This window comes from Mus caroli, unplaced genomic scaffold (genome assembly GCF_978045245.1).
Source record: "Mus caroli unplaced genomic scaffold, Mus_caroli_1 scaffold_4, whole genome shotgun sequence".
In the NCBI taxonomy this organism is placed as follows: Eukaryota; Metazoa; Chordata; class Mammalia; order Rodentia; family Muridae; genus Mus; species Mus caroli.
The window spans coordinates 148221105-148243596 of record NW_028227259.1 but is presented as its reverse complement, the minus strand read 5'-3'; the positions used below and the strand labels follow the sequence as shown (position 1 = coordinate 148243596).

The 22492-nt window shown below is 44.8% G+C and overlaps 1 protein-coding gene across 4 annotated transcripts in view; it reads right to left on the bottom strand.

Moving 5' to 3' along the window:
- The window catches only part of Cyth3 (cytohesin 3), a 95540-nt gene that overhangs the window by 29380 nt on the left and 43668 nt on the right, over nt 1-22492 (bottom strand). The window contains exon 1 of one of the 4 annotated variants that reach the window (XM_029477181.2): nt 9561-9612. The exons of the other annotated variants lie outside the window; for them this stretch is intronic. The gene's annotated coding sequence lies outside the window, so the exon portion shown is untranslated. Of the gene's footprint in view, nt 1-9560; nt 9613-22492 lie in introns of those variants that run through there. 4 annotated transcript variants of the gene reach the window in all.

Here is a 22492-nt window from a genome sequence, read left to right as displayed (position 1 = left end):
CCTGCTATGCAGTACTTGGTAGCTGAGGCTATGTGCTTCCTCACCCCAGAACCTGAGCTGTCTCAGCTCAGACCAATCAGCAAAAGTAGGAGGCATGTCCAACACACACACACACACACACACACACACACACTCTCTCTCTCTCTCTCTCTCTCTCTCTCTCTCTCGACATTTTATGCCCTTTATGTCAAAGAAAAGACATAAAAGGAGCCAGCAATGCCCAATACCCAGAAAGATGAAGCATAAACAAGCATACATGTTTTCTCTTCAAAACTATTATCACAATCATCAACTTTAACAAAGAGAATATTTCTCAAGTTAGGCAGTCTTTAGTGGTATTAGCTGGATATTAGTCAACCACACCGATCAGCTGCCTAAAGCCACCCTTAAGAAAGCCTAAGGCTTTTCTTCTGCTGACCTCTCCGACGTACATACACAACACAAGAGTCTAGAAGCAAAGAGCTGCAGATTTCAGTCTTCTGCAGATGGCTTTTCTACAGAAACGGCTTCCTCTCCTGCCCTGGAGACAAGAAGGCTGCTAAGAATGAACAAAGGTAACGGAAACACCGAGACGGTTTCATCCTAAAGATGCCAGTGCTCATCCATCAGAGCCTTCCCACGCCTGCCTGGACCTCTCTCTTCTACAATGCCTGTCTTAGCCTTTAAGGCAAGGAGGCACTAAACAATAAAGTGCTGCCCATTCACCTTGCCAGGAAGTCTCGTCTTAAAGAGGAGAGGAGCTGGAAAGGCGGCCATAGGCAGAGTGCTTCCCGCCAAACCCAACCTGAGTGTGAGCCCCAGGATCCACATGTTAGGAGGAGAGGACTGACTGCCATATGTGTACCACGGGCATGCTTGCACACGCGCACGCGCACGCACACGCGCACACACACACACACGCGCACGTGCACACACACACACACGCACACACACACACACACACGCGCACACACACACACGCACACACACACACGTACACACACACACACACACACGCGCACACACACACACACACACACACACACGGGTGGGGAGGGAATATGTAATTTTAAAAATATAATTTTTGTCAGGTAGGATAATGGTGTTGCAGTTATATAGGAAATATCCTTATTTTCTAGAGATTTATAACCAACTATTTTGTTTTAATTATTTTAAGGCTATTAGATCTAAATTTTACTATCAAAGACTTCAGAAAAAAATTGAGTAAGCTAAAAATTATAGAATCATTTGATTGGTTATCAGTTCTACATTCAAAGTTTGAGATTTCTAGGCCAGGTATGTGGGGCATGCCTTTAATCTCAGCACTCAGGAGATTACATCAGGTGGATCTCTGTAAGCTCAATAGCAGCCTGGTTTTCATATTAAGTTTCAAGGCTACACTGTGAGACTGTCTCTTGGAGTAAGGTGGAAGAGGAGACAAAGAAAGAAAAGAAAAAAATTAAAAATTTTCATAATAAAAAGTGACACCCCCCCCCAAAAAAAAAAACCTCTTTTAACTCAAACAGCTAGTAGCATCTCTTCTCGTAACATCTTTTGAGTTATTTGGCAGGAAACGGGACACTCCTCCACACATTAGAAAGACTAACAGGGCTGGGTTGTACAATACAGCATTAATGCAAAGGATAAAAGAACATGATCCACTATCCCTGGACCAATCCCTGCATTTCCTCTGTCACTCCTACACCTTGCCACGCTGTCATGTTGTCAGGTGCCAGGATGCACCATGAACATGGCAAGCACTGTTTGGTACAACCCCCGGCATCTCTCTGTAGGCCCCTTCACATGCTCAGCTGCCATGTGAGGAGTGGAATGGCATGTGATGCTGGGGGAAGGCTCGCTAACGCTGCAGACCCTCCCCAGCAGCAGGCCGGTCCTTGCCCAGCAAAGTCCATACAAAGCTTGGACTCGCTTCTGACATCCTGGGCTCTGCTTTGTCACTTTAAGTGTCTTGGCTTAGGAGAAGTAAAGTTGTCCTAATGAAAAATATTTCCTCCAACTTCAAGTAAGAAAAAAAGGCAAAGCTGTCCATCCAGCACGGTCTTTAACATTTGGGCGTTTCCATTTTGCAAGAAGTACTCAACAGAAGGCGTGCTTTCTTTTATGAGAATACTGAGTGACAGCTTCACCGTGGAGGGCTGTGAAGCCATTTTCTGTGAGTTGAGTTTTCAGCACAGGTGAAGGGTGTACTGATGGTCATCTGATACAACACTGGTTCTCCTGAGTGACATCAGCTTAAAGTCAGACTAAAGGCAGTGCAGTGAAGAGCAATAGATGGATGGTTCCTGCAAGCACTGCTGGCTTGCATAGATCTCTGCTAGAGCGCAGAATGTTGCTCCCATCCCTTACAAGTCAGATCTGGAGGCCTGCTGCAACTTCATGATTTCCACTACACCCTATGGAATAGACACTGTTGACATGGCCTTCTCAGGCGTCTCTGCACTCTTTCTGTAATGGCCACAGATAGCCCCAGCTGGCGGTTAGGCTACAGGTACATGCTTTTGTTGTGCACATTTGCTGTGATAATTGGGCGTTTGTGCATCCCTCTACTTCCTGTAACTTATTTTACTGTCACCATCCCTGAGAGTGTCATACCACTCAGAAAATTGTCAAACATCCGTCCATTAGAGGAGAAGCACTCCTCTAACTGTGGTAAAGCTTCCTGGGTATTACTCAATAAGTCTCTGGGGATTTAATCCTCTTGCCATTCCTTCCTCTTTTCTCCTCTCCTTTCCTCCTCTTCTTCCCCTTTGTTTGTGATTCTGGATATTTGTGTGGTCCTGTGCATGTGACGCTGTCACCTACCACAGAACTCTACCCCAGCCCAGCTTTGATCCCTTTTGAGTTGGAATAGGGAGCCTTGCACATGCCAGGTAGCTGAGTTGCGTGCGCTCCAAACCCTTTCTTTATTTTGAGACAGTCTTGCTAAACTAACCAGGTTGGTCTTGAACTCATACAGTCTTAGTTTCTTTATAAAGTTTTTAGGTTGGTGGCTAGGCAAAAGTTGGCAATTCCTCAATTCATAACATTTCCACCATATCCTACCCAAAGGCAGCAGCAGTGAATACAGAGTGAGAGACACTTCCTCGTGATCCCAAGCAGTCGAGAAAGAGAAGCAGGGAGGGGAGGCACTCCCTGAGTATGCCCACCCCGTCTGTCCTGCGTGTCCTCACTGGGGATGGACAGGATCTATAAACTTTTAAGATGCCTTAAAAGAAGAGAATCCCGCCGGGCGTGGTGGCGCACGCCTTTAATCCCAGCACTCCGGAGGCAGAGGCAGGCGGATTTCTGAGTTCGAGGCCAGCCTGGTCTACAAAGTGAGTTCCAGGACAGCCAGGGCTATACAGAGAAACCCTGTCTCGAAAAACCAAAAAAAAAAAAAAGAAGAGAATCCTTTGATGACTCTTTCCAGAAATTGAAGTGTTTATAGTGCTATGGTTTGCAGAAGGAGATGCTGAAAGAACCGCCAGCTTTGTTATCAGGAACAGAAGAGGGCAGCTTGACAGCCACTACATAGAACAGCCCAGCTCCAAACACCAGGAGCCTTTACAGTCTGCCAGTTCAAGATCTACTTAAGCAAGTCTGAACTCTGCTGCTCACTGCAAGTATAGCTCACATAAAGCATTTGCCATACAGCCTTCTCATGTCAACAGGTGTGGTATGAGAACAAATAATGCCTTCCTGACTTCCAGGGTGAACGGTTCCAAGTGAACAGCTTTGACTGCTGTGTGACTCACACTTCATTCCAAGTGGGGAAAGGGTGGTAACATCTGGATTCTGGATGTGGGCTGTAGTGTTTTCTGTTTCTCGTCTTATTCCACATGGAGGCAGGCCTGAGTTCTGTGCTCACATAATGAGGAGCCACACAGAGCATAACTTCCATGACAGCAGAGAGCCCTAGCAGCACAGCGCAGGCTAGATGCAGGACAGCAGGTACAGTTTCAGTTTGGTCCAAATTCTGGAGAGCAAACAAATGCTTTCACAAGGTAAAACAGTAGGGAAGGAAGGCAGGAAGTCCTGTGTTTCTGCTGTTGGCACAGCTTCAGAGAAGAGTCACAACAAAGTCATGACCAGGACCAGGCCTTGCTTTCTCAGGTACCTGCCTCCTTCAAATGAAGATTTGCAAATCAAAGCACCATAGCCTGCTGCTATAGTCTGCTGCCAGCCAGGGTGGGCAACTAAACCTGGGCTTGACTTTGTCCGAAATGAAGGAGAAAGTGGACAAAATTCCAAACCTTGCAAAATAACTTTCAGAAAAGGTGAAACCAGCTACTTTTCAGACAATAAAATTTTAAAATAATTCATTGGTAGCAGATCTGCAGGCAGCCAGCTGTAGACTACCAAATGAAAAATCTCTATCTCTACAAAACAGTGTCAGGTGCTCAGAGGAGCAGCGTGAGCAAAGGTTCTCAGTCTCGATGCAAGTCTCTTAAAAGATTTAGTGCTGCTGTCCGGATCAAAAGCAAACGGCGCACTGCTTCAGTAGGCATGTAAAAGAACACAAGACTCAGAAGAGAAAGTCAAATCACATTGTTCTGACATTCTTAACCTAGCTAGACACCTGTAAACAGCTCAGAAGGCTGAGTCAAAAGAAACACCCTAAGTTCAAGGCCAGTCAGAGCTACAGAATGAGACCTTGTCTCAAAAACACTAAAACGAGACAGACAACAAAAACAAGAGAAAAAATATTATTTTCCTATATGAGAAATGGTATATAATGTTTGGTGATAGACTATAACAAGTTGAAAATAAATTATTACAGGGCTAGAGAAATGGCTCAGAGGTTAAGAGCATCGGCAGAAGACCTGCCATGGGTTCAAGTCTGAGAGCCCACTTGGCAGCTCACAATATCTGGAACTCCAGGGGACATGACACCCTCTTCTGGTCTCTGTGGGCACCAAGCATGCATATGGTGGCCAGACAGACATACGGGCAAAATGCCCATACAAATAAGCACCACTGTCTTTATAAACAGAATATAGTGTAGTGGCTGGGAAGATGGCTTAGTGCGTAAGAACACTCGCTAAGCAAGTATGTGAACCTGAGTGTACATCTCTAGCAGTCACAGAAGAAGCTGTTGTGGCTGTGCACAACTGCAACCCTGGCACTGTGGGGACAGAGGTAGGATTACTAGGGCTTCCTGGTCACTACATGCTCTAGTGAATAAGCCCAGCAGGACACTGAACATCCTCCTCTATCCTCCATACAGAAACACAGCCCCTCCCCCCTAGCCCCCCCCCCCCCCCGCCACACACACACACACACTATAAACCCTGAAGCAGCTAACAAGGGCGGAGACACTGTATGGAGAGGTGGAGTGGAGTGCAGTGCTGCCCTGTTTACCTCATTCAATAAAATCCAGGCACGCACCCGTTATCCACTGCCTGTTCACAGCCATCGAAGGACAGAAGTATTCACATCGCAGAATCAAGGAAGAATCGGGCACTCTGTATATAGCTTAGAAAACATATTGGTATTTAAAATGTGCTGACACTAAAGAATCAACAGTTACCTCCAAGATGAGCAAGTACTTTGTAACAGTGAAGTTATGTGAATAACTCACTGGGTGACAAGTTACAGGTGCCAGACAGAAGCTGTCATTTCTCAGCTCTGCATTGTTGCTGTACCTAAGGCTCCCTTGTAACTCACCCCACTCCCCCACATGGGCATTGTCTCCCTGTGTCTCTCACACACTGTCCATAAGGCTAACATTCTGTTCTACAACTCTCCTGAGAAAAGATAAGATCCCCGAGTTAAGAACCAGAAACATTATGTTTTAAGGACCAAAAGTCAGTATGTTAACAAATGATCCAATGAACAGAAATTTGACCACTTGGTTACCCGACCATATGTTCTGGCCCTCAACAGCAGACTGGAAATGGTATCTGCCACTTTCAAGTTTACTATCACTGCAAGGAATCAACACTAACACACAAAGCCTAACTTCCCTCTTGCCATTTGACAGCTTTTAGATTTTCTTAATTAGGGACATGCTAGTCCTACAGGATATTAGCAAGGCATGAGCCCAGACACTGGTCCCCACTGATCCACTAAAGAGCCCTGTAAAGAGAGGCACCTCTCCTGCATTCCAAACACTAGTGACTCAAACAGTAAGCATGGGTCAGAAAGACAGTCCAGAGCAGGGAGACCTGACAGCCGGGACAGAAGGGCAGCTGGGCACAGAAGCAGTGCTGAGCCTGTGGGTCTCACCAAGAGCCTCCTGACCTCTGAGGTGATAAGGCCAGGCAACACACTCACATCCAAGTGGGTCACCTGGCCAGTCACATGATGATTGCAGCAGGAAGGGACAGTGGGGAGTACTCCAGCTGGCTGGATGCTGCACTGAGCCACAGGGCCAGGTAAAACTGGGAGCCTCAAGGTCACATGGGAATTGCTAGTGCATGGTTACTCTCTTGGGTCCCTTCAACCTTCACTGTTCCTCTTCATTGTCCCAGGACTCTTTGCCTGGTCTTCTTTGAATTAAGTAAAACAATTACAGAGAAGTAAAAAGTGAATACTTTGCCACCTGGACACGATTGTTAGAGGAAACCCTGAAAAAGGACCATTCAGAGAAAAGATCTGAGCCAGGTGGAGAGGGAAGCCAGAGAGTAAGCACAGACCTCTTCGGTCCACTCTGAAGGAAAGCCATGATGCAGCAGACAGTATCTCACAGAATAAAGAACTAGGAACTGGAGGCGGCAGCCAATGAACAGCAAAGCAAACAGGCTTCCCTCATGCTCCTGCGCGTTATGAACCATCAAGTGGAATCTTGACAAGATTTTATACGAAAATGTCCAGGCTATGCAGGAAAGGAACTGAGTTTCAAATTCCAAAGATGGGGGGATTAAGATTGGACTGAAGGAAAAAAAAATATATATATAAAGATAAGTGGGCCAAGGTGGAGGTCATTACAGCAATGGCCCTAAGTTCCATCCCCAACAGCACAAAATAAAACAACTAAAGACAAGAAAAGAGATACCACCACACCACCAAGAGAAATTAAAAATATAAAAGATTAAAGCAGGAAAAATAGTGTATTGGTTCCTACTATAAGAGAGAGAAAAATAAGTCCTCTGTAAATTACAGTTCCAATCACAAAGGGAAATCTGTTTCTGACAGTGACTGCAGGCTACCTTAGAAACTTCCTATGACCAAAGGAAGGGGGCAGATGTGGCAATGTGTTGGGTCAAGGCCACAGAGCCTAATACCTCACCCTCTCATATCTTGGAATCTGAGACCACCATGCTCTGGAGAAGCTAACGCCCACAACCCTGAGGGGAGAAACCACACAGAGACAGAGCTGCAGACACCCCAGCTGGCAGAGTCAACTCAGCTAAGCCCCCAAACACCAGGGTGTCACTGTGTAGATGAGCTCAGCCCCCACATGACCTGCCAGTTTAATATAGCAAGATGAGTGAACCCAGAAAATCAGGAGACAAAAAGACTATAGTAGCCAACATGCTACTGCCAGATTATAACAACTGCACTGGACAATGTGGTCTGCCATAACATGTAACCGGTACTTATACAATAAATATAAAAGGAAAACAAGTCACATTTAAAGCCTAAAGTTAAAAATGGAACACAAATAAGGCTAAGTTTTATGAAGAAGAGGCACATTTACAACAAACATAGTGTGTAACCGTTACAAATAAAAGCAAGAAGGTAGTGAGCAGGGAGATGTTCAGCGTGTACAGTGTCTGTCATGTAAGCACGAGGGCCCGAGCTCACATCCTTAGAAACCACGTGAGGGTATGAGAGTGCGAGAGCTGAGAGCGGACCAGCTCAGATACAATACATCTCAGGCCCAGATCCAGGGCTTTGAATTGGCCAGCCCCATGATCTACCCCATCAATCAACTGCTGGAGTGCAGTTCCTCCAGAGCAAAACCACAGGATCTCATGACACAGGGCAACAACAGGACTCCAGTATTAATGGAGTAGCAGAAGCCAGAGGCCTTGAATGAGAGCAGCGAGTCATTACGATCAACATTTGCAAGCAAAGAAGTGTGGAAAAGGGGTATATTGTGGGATACACTGTGACACTACAGCTTCCACAACGGGACTTTGTTTCTCTGTTGGGGGGAGGTTAGCAGGGTGGAGAGCAGGTACGAGGGGAAGGCAAGATGAGTGGGATTGGGGTGCATGATGGGAAGGCCACAAAGAACCAATAGAAAGTTTAAAGAAAAAAATCTAGGAGACTGGTGCGGGGGTGTAAGAGCAGTGGCTTTTGCAGGTACCCAGGATCAGCTGAGAGTACCCAGATCGCAGCTAACAGATAGCTGTAGCTCTAAAACAAACAACTCTGTCTTCTGGCCTCCAAAGACTGCACGCATGTGGTGCATCAACACCACACACACACACACACACACACACACACACACACACGGGTGTGTGTGTGTGTGCAAAACATAAAATAAAATATGTTCTTTTTAATGTCTTGGGGGCTTGGCAGAAAGATCAGTGTGGACTAAAACAAGCTATGCAAGAATAAGAACCCAAGTTTGAATCCCCAGCACCCACAATAAAGCTGTAAATGACCACACAGGCATATACCCCAGAGCTGGGGAAGCAGGGATAGGAAAATCCCAGGAGCTCTCTGGTCAGGCAGCCTAGCAAAACAGCAAGCCTCAGGATCAATGAGAAAGCTTGTTTCAGGGAAATCAGGTGAAAGCCATATTCACGCATAAGTGCATACACCTGTACATGTACAACACAAACACTGTATACACGTTTAAAATCTTTTTAACCTTTGGTGATGTACAATGGATATAGTGTGGGGCCTAGATTAGATTCTGCATTACGCACGAGCGTGCGCGCACACACACACACACAGGCACACGTGCACACACTTTCCCCACAAGGGGCTGGTGAGAGAGACACCTAAAGTATCATTATCTATAGGGCTTGAGCCTCACTCTGTGAAGACAGAGTGATGCTGGTCAGACAGAAGAACTGGCTCAGAGCTTCTGCAGAGCACGAGTAAGACAGTTAGGAAGCCAACTGCATGCAGGCCTACTGCTGAGAACGGAGATCTTTAAAAGCAGTTCTGCACACATGAGGTAGTGGCTTAGTTGCTTGATTTAACCATCCCACAGTATATCACACAGCAAAGCATTGCACTGTAGGAGCCTCCACCTAACGGATAAAGGTGCTTTCCTGCCAAGTTTAGCCACTTGAGTTTGAAACCAGGAACCTAAGTGGTGTCAGAATAGAGTCAACTCTCACAGGCTGTCCTGACATTCACATGTGTCATGGCACATGTGTGCCATCGCCAACATACCAAAGTAAGTAATTTTTTTTTTTTTTTGGTTTTGTTTTTTGAGACAGGGTTTCTCTGTGTAGCCCTGGCTGTCCTGGAACTCACTCTGTAGACCAGGCTGGCCTCAAACTCAGAAATCCACCTGCCTCTGCCTCCCGAGTGCTGAGATTAAAGGTGTACTACTAGCCACCACACCTGGCTAGTAATTATTAAAAAATTAAATAAAAGAACTATCTAGCACACTGTCAATATATATGATTTTTGTTACCTCTACCTTAAAACTAGGAAGAAAAATATTTTACCTTAAAATGACATTTCCAAATAGCTGGGTGAGTGGATCCAGCGACTGGAGACAGCACACAGGCCAGACACAGAGGCAGATCAGAGTCCACCTAGGCTTCTCAGAGAGCAGCAGACTGGGAATGGAGGGTTGCCTAGATCAGCATCTATACACCTATGGAGTTTATTCTCTACAACTCTAGAACCTGTGAGCCCACTGCAGCCATGGGCATCTCCTAATTCAGGCTTGACTGTCACCGATAGGTCATGACCACAGAGGTGAGCTCTCTCTGCTAGCCGTCCCACATAGTGAGCAGCCCATTATTCCTCATAGCACACCATCCATTCCTGCTAAGTCAATCACAGTGCTTTATTCCTTGGCTTTCATGGGAAGACCATATTCTCTGTTAAGTCAGAATTCAGCAACAAAACAGTCACTAGAAAAACCACTTGTTTAGAATTTAAAAAACAATCTTAGAAGGGCCTTATGTTGAATGAAATAAGACAAATAGCACATGTTCTATCTCATATGTGGAAGCTAACAACCTGGACATCAAGCAGAAAACAGTCATTACAACAGTAAGAAAGGGAGGGAAAGGGAACAGAGAGTGGGTGGCAGCATGCTCCAAAGCATAGTTACCTAAGAAGACAGGGAGTGCTCTCAAACACAGCAGAGTGGCTAGGTGTGGGCATCTGCCACATAAGAGGCTCCAGGAGGAGGCAGGAGTTTCGGTCCATGCTGGGCCTGGAAGAGCGGGGAGTCTGAGGTGCAGAGCAGTCAGGAGAGATGCTAATTACCTGATTTGATTAGTGTATATTCTATACAGGAATTAAAACTTTATCCCAAATAAACTGTGCAACTATGACATTAACCAGAAAGAGAAAGCTAAGGATCCTAATTGCAAATAAGTTACTGGTCAAAGAAGACATAGTAAAAAATGGTTTCTCATAGTGAAACTTCTTTAAAGACCTAAAATGGAACGAGAGTGTAAAAATGTCAAATACCAATGTTCATTGGCTATAGCTCTAATACTTAGAAAACCACAAGCTAACATGACAATTTTAGAAAACAAACTGAAAATGTACTCACTTTTTAAAGTAAGAAAAATAAATTGCTCAACCCTAAAGAAGAAAACAAAACACTTATTTTGTTAAAATGTGATACATTGTAGCCATTTTGGGGGCGCTTGGCAGATCTTCAAAGACCCAGTCTGCTTAATGCTGCAGTTCAGCTCCTAGGTGTGCATGGCAGAGATGTGAGGATGCATGTCAACACAAAGCCCCGCATGCCAATCTCCAGAAGCACTGTTGACAACAGTCAATTGGTGAAGGGAGACATGTGTACATACATACATACTACAGACAGACAGACAGACAGACAGGGAGGGAGGGAGGGAGGGAGGGACATAGAGTGAGAGGGAAGGAGAGAGGAAGATAGAACATGTGTGTGCCTAGATAGGTAAGAAGAGGCATCAGATCCCCTGGAACTGGAGCTGCACGTAGTTATAACCCACCATGTGGGTGCTGGAAACCAAGTCTAGGTCCTCTGTAAGAGAAGCAAGTAACTGCTAAGCCCTCTCTCCAGCCCTCAAGAGCACATTTCTAATAGGAAAGGTTGAGAGTAGGCCAAGAATAGACAAAACCAACTCATGGGGATAGAAATCTGAGCAGTGGCAAATCTGAGGGTGGATGGTGCTGCCTGAGAAAGGACACGGCAGAGCTTCTTAGGTGGTGCCAAGTGCTCCATGCTGACGTGGGTGGTCACTACCCCATGCGTGTATCCAGCATATGCAGACATAAGACAGCTTGAGCCCTAGGGATTACTTAGCAACTGAGGACTCTGTTAGTCATATTCCTGTCACCGTGACAAACATCCAGGATAATCAGCTACAAGGGAAAACGTTTATTCTGGCTTGGAGTTTCTGAGGTTTTAGTCCATAGCTGTTTGGCCCTGTTCCTTCTGTGTTTGGGGCAAGGGACAAATGGTAAAAAGAAACCACTTCATGGCCAGGACTAGACAAGTGAACCGGAGAAAAACAAACAACAAGAAAACCAAGAATCTGAAAATCTCTTCAAGAGCACACTTTTGATGAATTTTTAGATTGTTTTTCACTTCCTCATTCTAGGCCCCATCTCTTCAGGTCCACCATCTCTTAAAAGTGCCATCCCGGGAAAAAAGCCTTTAACTAACCCAAACTGTAGCGCACTAACCTCAGCTTTACCACACACTTTATTACCCTGAAAGGCAGCTATCTAGGGGCTGGGGAATGGTTTCGTGGGTTAGAGTGCTTGCTCTGCAAACATGAGGAACTGAGTTCAAATCCCTAGCACCCATGTTAGAATCCAGGCATGGCTATGCAAGCCTGTAACCCCAGCCTAAGAGTAGTGGAGACAGGTGATACAAGAACCCCCTAACCAGCCTGCCTAGCCAAACCAGAGTTTTCTGGTTCAGAGTGAGGTTCTGTCTCAATGCAGAAAGCTGGAGAATTTGCTCTGGTCTGCACATGTGTACACATGGACAGTTGCTTCACACACACACACACACACACACACACACACACACACACACACACCTTAAAAATTTTAAAGACTACACCTGAATAGTTGACTCCTTTCAACCCTTGATGAAAAAAAAAAACAGTGTTTGCTAAAAAATAAAAGCACTAAAGATAGTTTCTGAGGACAGACAGTAAGAACCAGCGTTTATCAGTGACTCCAGCAGCAGCAACACTGACTTTGTATACAACAGCCGATCAAGGTTACTACCTTTATCTCACAGTAGATAAAATTGTTTTAAAATTAGCACATTGCATAATAGATTAAAAACAGCAGAGATTGAGAATCAGAGCAGTCAGTAAATTTTTAAATGTCAGCCTTGTCTTTATACAATGTTGCATATTAAAAAAAAAAAAAGCTGTCATTGCAATGTCCTCGAATTAGCCTTTTGGAATCCATATAAACATCCTCTTGACAACTAGCATGCCAACCCACAACTGTTGCTCTTCCTGTTTGACGATGCAGTCAACCACTGCCAAGGAACAGAAGAACCACTGTAGGCCTGTGTTACTGTGGCAGTGGTAGAGGGCAGTTGACTCCCTGGCTCCATCTAACAAAACTAAACACAAAGACAAAGGACTCAGCCAGCTCTCTAAAACATGCAACAAACATGCTCCTTTAGGGTGTCCGATTCTAACTGATTTTCCCCAGCAGTTTTCCACCATGTGGCCTATGAACCTTCTCTACTCAGAAGCACCTATCTGGGTCTGAGAGATGCTCAGTCAGTAACTGCTGACTTCCCAAGTATGATATCTGGAGTCTGGGCTCCCAGTACTACAAAGAAAGCCAGGTACAGCCATGTCAATCTGTAATCCCAAAACTGGGGACAGATGGGAGGAACCCTCAGAAACTGCTAGCCAGCTAGGCTGGCCAACTGAGTGAACTCCAGATTCAGTGAAAGCCCTAACTCCCAAGTAAGGCAGCGGACCCTGACACTAACCTTGGGCCCATGCTAGGTCTCCAATCTTCTATCTACCACAGACGCTGGGTGACCCTGAGCTACCCTTTAAACTTTATGTGACGCAATTTTCTCAGCTGTAAAAGAGCAATGCAATTACTTTTAAAAGTTAGTCACATCTCTTCTTGATGTTGAAATTTTAAAATAAGTACTCTATTTTTAACAAAAACAAGAAATAATTTTAAAATTTGAAGAATACTTGAAAAATTAACAGTAGACAATGAGGCTTTCTACCCTCAAGAACAGGTGAGGAAATAAATGTTTATATCAAACCTGACAGAGGGATTCTTTCCACACCCAGAGGTTGAGGTTGTGGAGGAAAGACAAAGGTTGACAAATATGTGAATAGGAGCTGTGTGGCGGGTGACACTCTGAAAGATAGTGTGCCAGCCTCTCACAGAGCTAGACACAGGCATGCAATACAAGCCAGTGCTGCATTCCTAGAGACTTACCCAGCAGAGCTGAAAGCTATGTCCACAGGGAGACCTGCCCATGAATATTTATAGCAGCTACTTCATTACTGCCCAAATCTATATGCAACTGTGATGCCCTTCAATAGGTGAATAAAGAAACTGATACTTGTCAGGCAGTGGTGGCACACGCCTTTAATCCCAGCACTCGGGAGGCAGAGGCAGGTGGATTTCTGAGTTCGAGGCCAGCCTGGTCTACAGAGTGAGTTCCAGGATAGCCAGGACTACACAGAGAAACCCTGTTTCAAAAAAAAAAAAAAAAAAAAAGAAAAGAAAAGAAAAAGAAATGGATCCATCCTTATTATGGAACAGTATGCAGAAATCAAATCTAAAGCTGTGTCAGTGGGGTTTTCACTGCTATGACAAACACTTAAGAGACAGTCTAAGGATGTGACCCCTTCCCAGAAAAGCTGCAATGATCCAGCCTCCAGGTCATTCTCAGATCTCACCCACCTGGGTGCTGTCCCCTCCTTGTTGGTACCAGTTCTGCTCACAGTCCCTCCCCTTCAGATTTGAGCTGAGCCTGACCTGCCCCAACCTACCAATAAATTAAAGACCCACAACCACTGCCTAGAAGACATCACTCTGACCTGGCAGCGTTAGCAAGTGATCTAGAAGCAAGAGCCTAACTGAAGACTCCGTGCTCCAGGGTCAAGCCCAGGGTTTCATTTCTGGCTCTGTTCACTGGCTAAGCTGTGTGACACTAGGTTCCTGTGTTCCCCTTTACTCATTTAAGTACACCGAATGTTTGTTTGTTTGTTTGCTTGTTTCCAAGACAAGGTTTCTCTCTGTGGCCCAGGCTGTCCTGGAACTCATTCTGTAGACCAGGCTGACCTTGAACTCCCAGAGATCTGCCTCATGAGAGCTGGCATTATACAAAACACTATTTACCATCATAGCCAAGTAATGTAATATGCCTGAGATTCCAGTACTTGAAAGAAGGGGCAGGAAGAGCCCAGCGTATTTGAGACCAGTCAGGGCTACATACTGAGACCATCTTTTTAAGACACCAAAATCAACCATTATAACCACTTGTGGGGGTGGAGTGCACGGTGAGCATGCTGTATCTGGGGACTGAGCCCAGGACCTGACTGATTCATGCTGTATCTGGGGACTGAACCCAGGACCTGACTGATTCATGCAAATGAAACACTTTTCTGACTGAGCTACATTTCCAGCTCCTTGTGACAATTTTTAAATAATTTTATTTACTTTATGTGCATTGGTATATTGCATGCACGCACGTCTGTGTGAAGTGTCAGACAATCAGGAGCTTGTGAGTACTGGGAACTGAACCCGAGTCCTCTGTAAGAGCAGCCACTCTGTAAATGCTCACAACCACCCAACCATCTCTCTCCAGCCCCCTTCATGACCATTAAGAGTGCAGTTCAGGGGCTGGCAAGATGGCTCAGCAAATAAAGATACATGCTAAAGGTGGTTACCACCAAGCTGGCTCCAACTCTGGGATCCACAAGGTGGAAGGAGATAAATGACTCCCTCAAATTGTCGCCCAACTTCCACACATTCTGTGACATGTGTGAATGCATAGCACACACATGTACACATGATCGATAGATAGATAGATGCTTGATGGGTAGATGGATGGATGGATAATGGATGGATCGATAGATGATTGAAGGGTCAATAGATAAATGGTGGATGGATGGATGGATGGATGGATGGATGGATGGATGGATGGATGGAAAGGTTCCATAGTGTTAACAACACTCACCCATCTTGCAGATATACATCTGTATTAAATACTAAGCTAACCCCACTGTTCTTCACCCTTGAGAGCCACCATCCAAACCATCTGTCAGTAAGAACCTGACCACTTATAGACACTTCATGTCGGAGTTCTGGGAGAGGCTTACTACACTCAGCCCAGTGGCACCCTTAGGGTTTATCCAGGTTCTAGTATGTGATTTCCCTCCTTTAAAGAAAAAAAAAAAAAAGTGTCTCACTTTGTAAACCAAGGCTAGTCATGAATTCAAGGTAAGCCTTTTGTCTCAACTTGCCCACAGTACCAGAATTATAGCATGTACAAGTCTAAAAAAAGCAAGCTCTTCCTTCTAACGGCTGAGTAATATTCCATTTGTAATAACCTACCACATGTTGTTTATTCATTTGTCAAAAGAAAATTTTATTAGATTTATTAAATCTAATTAAATCTTATTAAAATTTATTAGATTTTATGTTTATTTTGCCTGGATGTATGCATGTACACCACATGTGTGTGTGGTGCCTGCAGAGACTAAGAGGGTATTGGATCCCCTGACACTGGAGTTACACAGATAATTTTGAACCACCTTGTACGTGCTGGGACTCAAACCTGGGTTCTCTGCAAAATGAACAAGTGCTCATATGACTGCACTCCCTCTCCATCCCAGTTTCCACATCTTATCTATGATTGGGGTCATGTGGCATTCAACGCTTACTTTGTCAAGGACCGTCCACTGTAACAGTTATGCCTTTCACATTCTCACCCACAATACACTGGCTCATCTTTAATGGCAAACACAGGGAACACTGCTTTCCCATAACAATGGGAATGCTATGTATCAGTATCACCAGTAGCATCATGCTAAATTATTGTTCAGTTGTGTCTATCATAACACACAGTAGGTGCTCAGAAATTATTTCCTGGGTTGGATGCAAGCAATATGCCCTTGCAGCATATTTAAATGACTGGAAGAGACAGATAGGTGGAGAGAATTTTCAGAATACTTACAACACAGGTTTTTTCCTCTTCAAAAAATTGCTCAAGGGATCAGAGACATTTGCTTATTAATGTCTTATAAAGAGCTGTTTCATGGGGCTGGAGAGGTGGCCCAGGAGATAAGAGCACATGCCGCTCTTCCAGAGGATCTGAGATCATTGCCAGCATCCATGTTGGTCTGCCTGTAACTCCAGCTCCAGGTAATCTGATGCCCTCTTCTGAACTCTGTGAGTACTGTATGTATATCCACATACCCACACATATACACACATAATTAAAATGTAATATTTTCTTTAAAAGAGAGAGTTGTTTCACTATTATTTTATAGTCCTAGTGAATTCCTGAAAATCGGTCCTAGCACTGGCTGCTGTGTCAAATTATCTACAAAACAAAATTTGGGGAGGAAAAAAATATCTCTAATGATACATCAATAATATTTTAACTATTTTTGTGTCAAATAATTTTAGAGTTAGGATTCTTTTAATGACACAGAGCCCAGGATGTTAAGCTCTACAACACAATGAGGCAATGTAATCCTGGCTTGTGAAATACAATCTCAATCTTGGCAAAGCATCCTTCTTCCTTTTCCTCCTGGTCTTTAAATAACCAGTGAAAGTAAGTTTTAATCCTCTTGGCCCACAGCTCCCAGAGCCCTTGAGAACCAACGGTCTAGGCAGGTGCAGTTCCTCAGTGACGCTCACTGCCTTTGCGAGCTCTTTTAGTCCCTAAGAACAAAACCCATTCCTAGATTCCTCATCTAATGCAAGAGTACACCCTAAAACAAGATGAGCATCCATCTTAGAGCTGGCAAAGCAAGAGTCTATCACTCTGGGGATGCTCTCCTGGACCACCTGACAGAACTCTACTCCATACGGTTCCAAGATCCAACACGAAGCTCCTGTCTGGGCAAGGGCACTCATCTTACGGTCTTGTAGGAAGGCTTATGGACAGGGAGTGAGATAGTCCCTGTACCTTTACTAGTCGCCACAGCTTCTTAGAGAGCATGGCTTTGATGGGCCCACCATGGAGTGTGTAAGATGCAAACAGCCAAATGATAAATCTCACAGCAATGTAGAATCTGCACTGTGATACAAGTAGACCTAAGACACAGGTTGCAATCAGTGTAGCATCCCTGCAGAAGGCTGAGCCTCTTTCCTGCTGCACTCACGGGGCCAGGGAAGAGACGACAGCGTCTTCATTTCAATCAGCTTAGACACAAGACTCAAAATTCTTTTAGTAAGAAACAAATTTTCAACCAAATGCACCTAACACGATATAGAGTTCTTTTACATGTGAAGAGAACAGACTTGGAGGGAAGGTCTCCTGTAGTTCTGTGTGGGGTGGAGCACGGCTAACGGTCAACATCACCTATCTTTGTCCAGACTCCCCACCTTACTTTTGGACACAGAATCATTCAGTGGGGCCTGGGTCTCAACTGTTGGCTAGACTTGCGGACCAGCAAGCCCCCAGGGATCCGTCTGTCTCCAGCTCCAAGGTCATCATCCCGTATGGAATATGCAGTGCCACACACACAGATTTTTATATGGATGCTGAGAAGCTCGTGCAGCTGAGCACATTATCTGTGTCTCTCCTCACATGCAAGAGTGCTGCAGACAGAACATGCAATTCCAATAGGAGCAGCCAAGTCAATAAAGAAAGGCCCAGTGAGTCTGAAGGTTCCTGATGGTCCCTTCTCTTCAAGGAGCCAAAAGAAGGACCTACTCCACAGCTAAAGAGATACGGCAATCCACAGAGTTGTGGAGAACCTCCCCAACCCAACCACAGACAAAGACTGCAAGCTGCAAAAAATTTTCTTTTATGGCAAAAAAACTTTTCAAACAAACTCCCCCACAAACCTATAAATTCAAGAAGTTTATCCAAACAGGATAAACCTAGAGATCAATGCCAAAACACATCATAAATACACCCCTAAAAGAGAGGGAAAAAGATAAAAGTTTCCAGCCAGAGAGAAAAATGTCTTACCTAGAGGAGACAGACATCTACTCAACAGTGTGTTCTCACCAAAGCCTTCCCGGTCTGAGGAAATAGCACAACATTTTTCAAGTGAAGAAAGAAAGAGCTGTCAACACTGTACATCTGACAAAATTATCCTTTGGGAACTAAGGGGAAACTGAAACATTCTTGAACAAAGGAAACGCAAGCTGCATTTGCCAGGGGCAGAACTCCCCTTGAAGGCCAGTGGAAGGCCACAGTGCAGAAAGGAATCTAGAGCCTTAGAGAGAACAGGTGGGTTAGTGAGGTGGCATGTCTACCTAACTGTGATGACACTCCACCCTGGCTTGCCTCAAGTAGTACGGTGTACATCTTTAATCTCAGCACTTGGTAGAGCAGAGGCAGGAGATAGTGTGAGTTTGAGGCCAGCCTGGTCTACAAAGTGAGTCTGGGACCTTGCTATATTTTATATTGTATATATGGGAGGGTATGCATGTGTTACAGTGTCAAAGGGCAACCTGTAGGAGACATTAGATGGCACGAAAAGTAGCCCCTGGCAGGCCAGTGAGATGGCTCAGCAAATAAAAGCATGTGCCACCAAACCTGATGATCTGAATTCTATTCCTGGCACATGGTAGAAGTTAACAAATGACTCCTTCAAGTTGTCCTCTGATCTACATTTGCCATGGAAGAAGCACGTGCACACACACACACAATTTCACTATTTAAGTACTACTGATAAATCAGGTACTTCTTCTTGGGTAGTATTATATATACACTTCATACCCTGTCAAAAAGACTTCCTGACAGCCTGGTTGGACAGTCAGCTCGGCTTGACCATGTGGCAAGCAGAACTCAGGATGCAGCTCTGGAGCACAGTGCTAGTATCTTACTGTTGATGAAAGAAAGGCACTAGCAGAAAGGGATGAAGTGGAAACATTTATGCACAGAAGGACTAAGAAATCCTTCTGAAACGTAAAAGCAAATACAAATGACTCCAACAAAGCGCATATAAGCCCTGTGTGCAAGGGGTGAGAGGATAGGGGATTTTGGAGGGGAAACTAGGAAAGGGGATAACATTTGAAATGTAAATAAAGAAAATATCAAATAAAAAAGTGAGAAAAATACATAAAATTTTAAAAAAGAAAGAAAATAATGAGGCCAGGCTGAGGTAGTAAAAGCAGGCCTCTCTCATCACTCTGAGGTCCGTACAATGCGGCACTCACAGACGCTCACGTCCTAGACGGCAACTCTGCTCCCCTGAGCCACCCCTCTCTCCCCTGTAGCTTTCCTCCCTCCCACGAGCTCCAGTCCATTGGTAATAAACATGTTCCAAGCCCTCATGCCCCCACCCTCTGAAAGTACACATTCCCTTCTCCTCGTATGAACTATGTGAGAGCATGCTGATCCTAAACTCTGCTTCTCAAAAACAGGGATGATCTGAGTATGATCAACAACTTCATGTTGGTAGGGAAACACTGGGGCATCTAAACATCCAATGATACTCTGACAAAAGAATATGGCCCCCAAAATGGGTAAAGAGAGCAACAAATTAGACTACAGAGCTTTAAAGCAGATAATCACACATTAAAAATATTCAACACACCACCGGGCGTGGTGGCGCACACCTTTAATCCCAGCACTCGGGAGGCAGAGGCAGGCGGATTTCTGAGTTCGAGGCCAGCCTGGTCTACAAAGTGAGTTCCAGGACAGCCAGGACTACACAGAGAAACCCTGTCTCGAAAAACCAAAAAAAAAAAAAAAAAAAAAAAAAAACACCGAAGTATTCAACACAGAAGCTTCCGTGTGTGTGTGTGTGTGTGTGTGTGTGTGTGTGTACGTGCATGCGTGTGTGTGTGTACACTCTAAATGAAATCATCAAATAACAGGAGACATAGAGTCCCAATTGGTCATCTCTTGTCATCAAATGAAGCTCCGTATACTGGAATTGGATTACATCTAATTGAATTGTTGGCCAAAGGGGTCCTGTGGGAATCCCAAACAACGCAAGTTGTTGCCAAGACTATAGGTTTCTTTCCACAACTGACAGCAAGGCCCCATTGCTGAAGCCAACACCTACAGACCTCACTGCACATGGAGAAGCTGAGCTGGTGCCTACACAGCCTTTGCCCATGTGTCTTTGGGACAGGAAGGTACTCTGCACACTACCAAAAGCCACCAGCCAGCCGCTAACCCTTTGATCTAAATGGTGTACTGCCTGCAAGGTATGTTAGGGCAAGAAAGCTTGAGGCACAGAAATTGCACGAGTAACCAACTAAAATCTGATTTGACTTAAGGCCCACACCATGAGATGGAGCCCATACCAGACATTATTTGGGTGACCAAAAACCAGAGACTAACTAGCCAGGGACCTAGGATAAAACCAAAAATCATGTTCTAAAATCAAATGACCAACAACAAAAACATAGTAATAAGATGACCCCTAATGACATTCTGCTAGACTCATAGCACTGCCATTCTCAGCCATCACCAGAGCAGCTTCCTCCTGCAGCAGATGGGAACAAAGTTTATTTATTTTAGGAGAAAGATGGATCAGGAGATGAAGGTACTTGCTGCCAAACAGGACAACTTGACATCCTGAGTCAATCCCTAGGAACCACAGTAGTGGAGAAAACCAAAGACCTATAGCCAGATGTTATGCAGAAGGGGAGAAAGCCATGGGAACCACTCAGCCCTAACTGGGACTTCTCTATCCCTTCCCTCAGGCATCAGAGAACCTGCAGAAAAGGAGACAAGAAAGACCTAAGAGCTAGAGTGGGTAGAGGACACCAAGAGAAAGGCCCAGGCCTGCACCAGGTCCTCTGCATAGGCATGGCTGCTGACTTAGTGTATATGAATGTGCAAACAAGTGGTCTCTTGCTCTTGTCCTCTTGGGCTCTTTTTGTTCTACTTGTTTGTCTTGTTCAACGCCAATCTATTGGGTTTTTGTCTTATTTTATTTTATTATTATCCCTTAGAAACCTTTTGTTTTCTAATGAAAGACAGAAAGGGAGTGGATCTGGATGGGAGGGGAAGTGGGCAGGAACTGGAAGGCGCGGAAGGAGAGGAGATGGTAATCGGGATGTCTTATGGGAGGGGAAGCATCTATTTTCAATAAAAAGAATGAACTCAGTAGTCCCTTCAAAAAAATATGCTGAGATGATGGAGTACCAACAGGAAAAAGATCAGGTTATACTTCTACCCCTCATATGATATCCAAAACTCCACTCAAAACGGGTAAGCTCAGGGTAAGTGCAAAACTACTGGAAGAGAAGTGGAGGCAAGGCCACAGGGCCTTATCAGAGCATTATCACATGACCGTAAGCGCAGGAGCAGGAGGAGAGTGCAGTCGAGCTTGGGGCACTCTTAGAACTCAGCTCTCTGAAGTTAAGGTAGGAAGACAACAAGCTCCAGGACAACCTGAGCTACAGTGAGCCCACAACGGGACAGCTGGAGGAAGGGCACGTGGTGTCTGCAGTAACAGCTTGCTTCTTAAGTGCACTACTGCTACTGCAGAGGACCTGGGTTCAATTCCTGGCATCCACATGGCTCACAATCATCTGGAACTCAAGTCCCAGAGCATGCTACACCCTCTTCTGCCTTCCAAAAGCATACACATGGTATACACACAGGCAGTCAGTCAAAACACTCATACACAAAAAATAAAATTAAATTTAAAAATTATTATGTACAAATGCCAACAAACACATGAAAAGAGACTGAGTACGGTTAGTCATAGAGAAATGCAAATCAAAACACAATATTCCATTTCATTGCATGAAAATGGCTTTAATGTTTTTAAAACATAAAAACTAGTGTTGGCAAGCATGTAAAGAAATTAACTGTCCTGCAGTGCAAGTGGCAATATAAAATGGACTAGTCACTGTGGGAAAGACTGTTGGCCTCTTCAGAAAGTTGAACACCAGGTAAGCCCACGATATGGCTTCTCTCTCTGTATGTGTATATATATATATATACACACATACCTGACAACAAACACTATAAACAATGTTCACAGATGCACCACTCACAGTAGCCAAAGGTGGAAACAACAGAAGTGTCCACCATGCCGTGAGTGGATAGAAAACAGCTGTGGCAGGGGCTGACCGATGGACAGCTCAACAGTTAAGAATGGATGCGGCTCTCCCAGACCACCCAGATTTGCTTCCCGGACCCAACAGCAGGTATCTCACCATCTTCTCCTACTCCATAACTCCAGCTCCCGGCGATCTGACGTCCTCTTCTTACCTCCTCAGACTCTCATACTTACATATGCACTGCCCCCAACACACACATAGA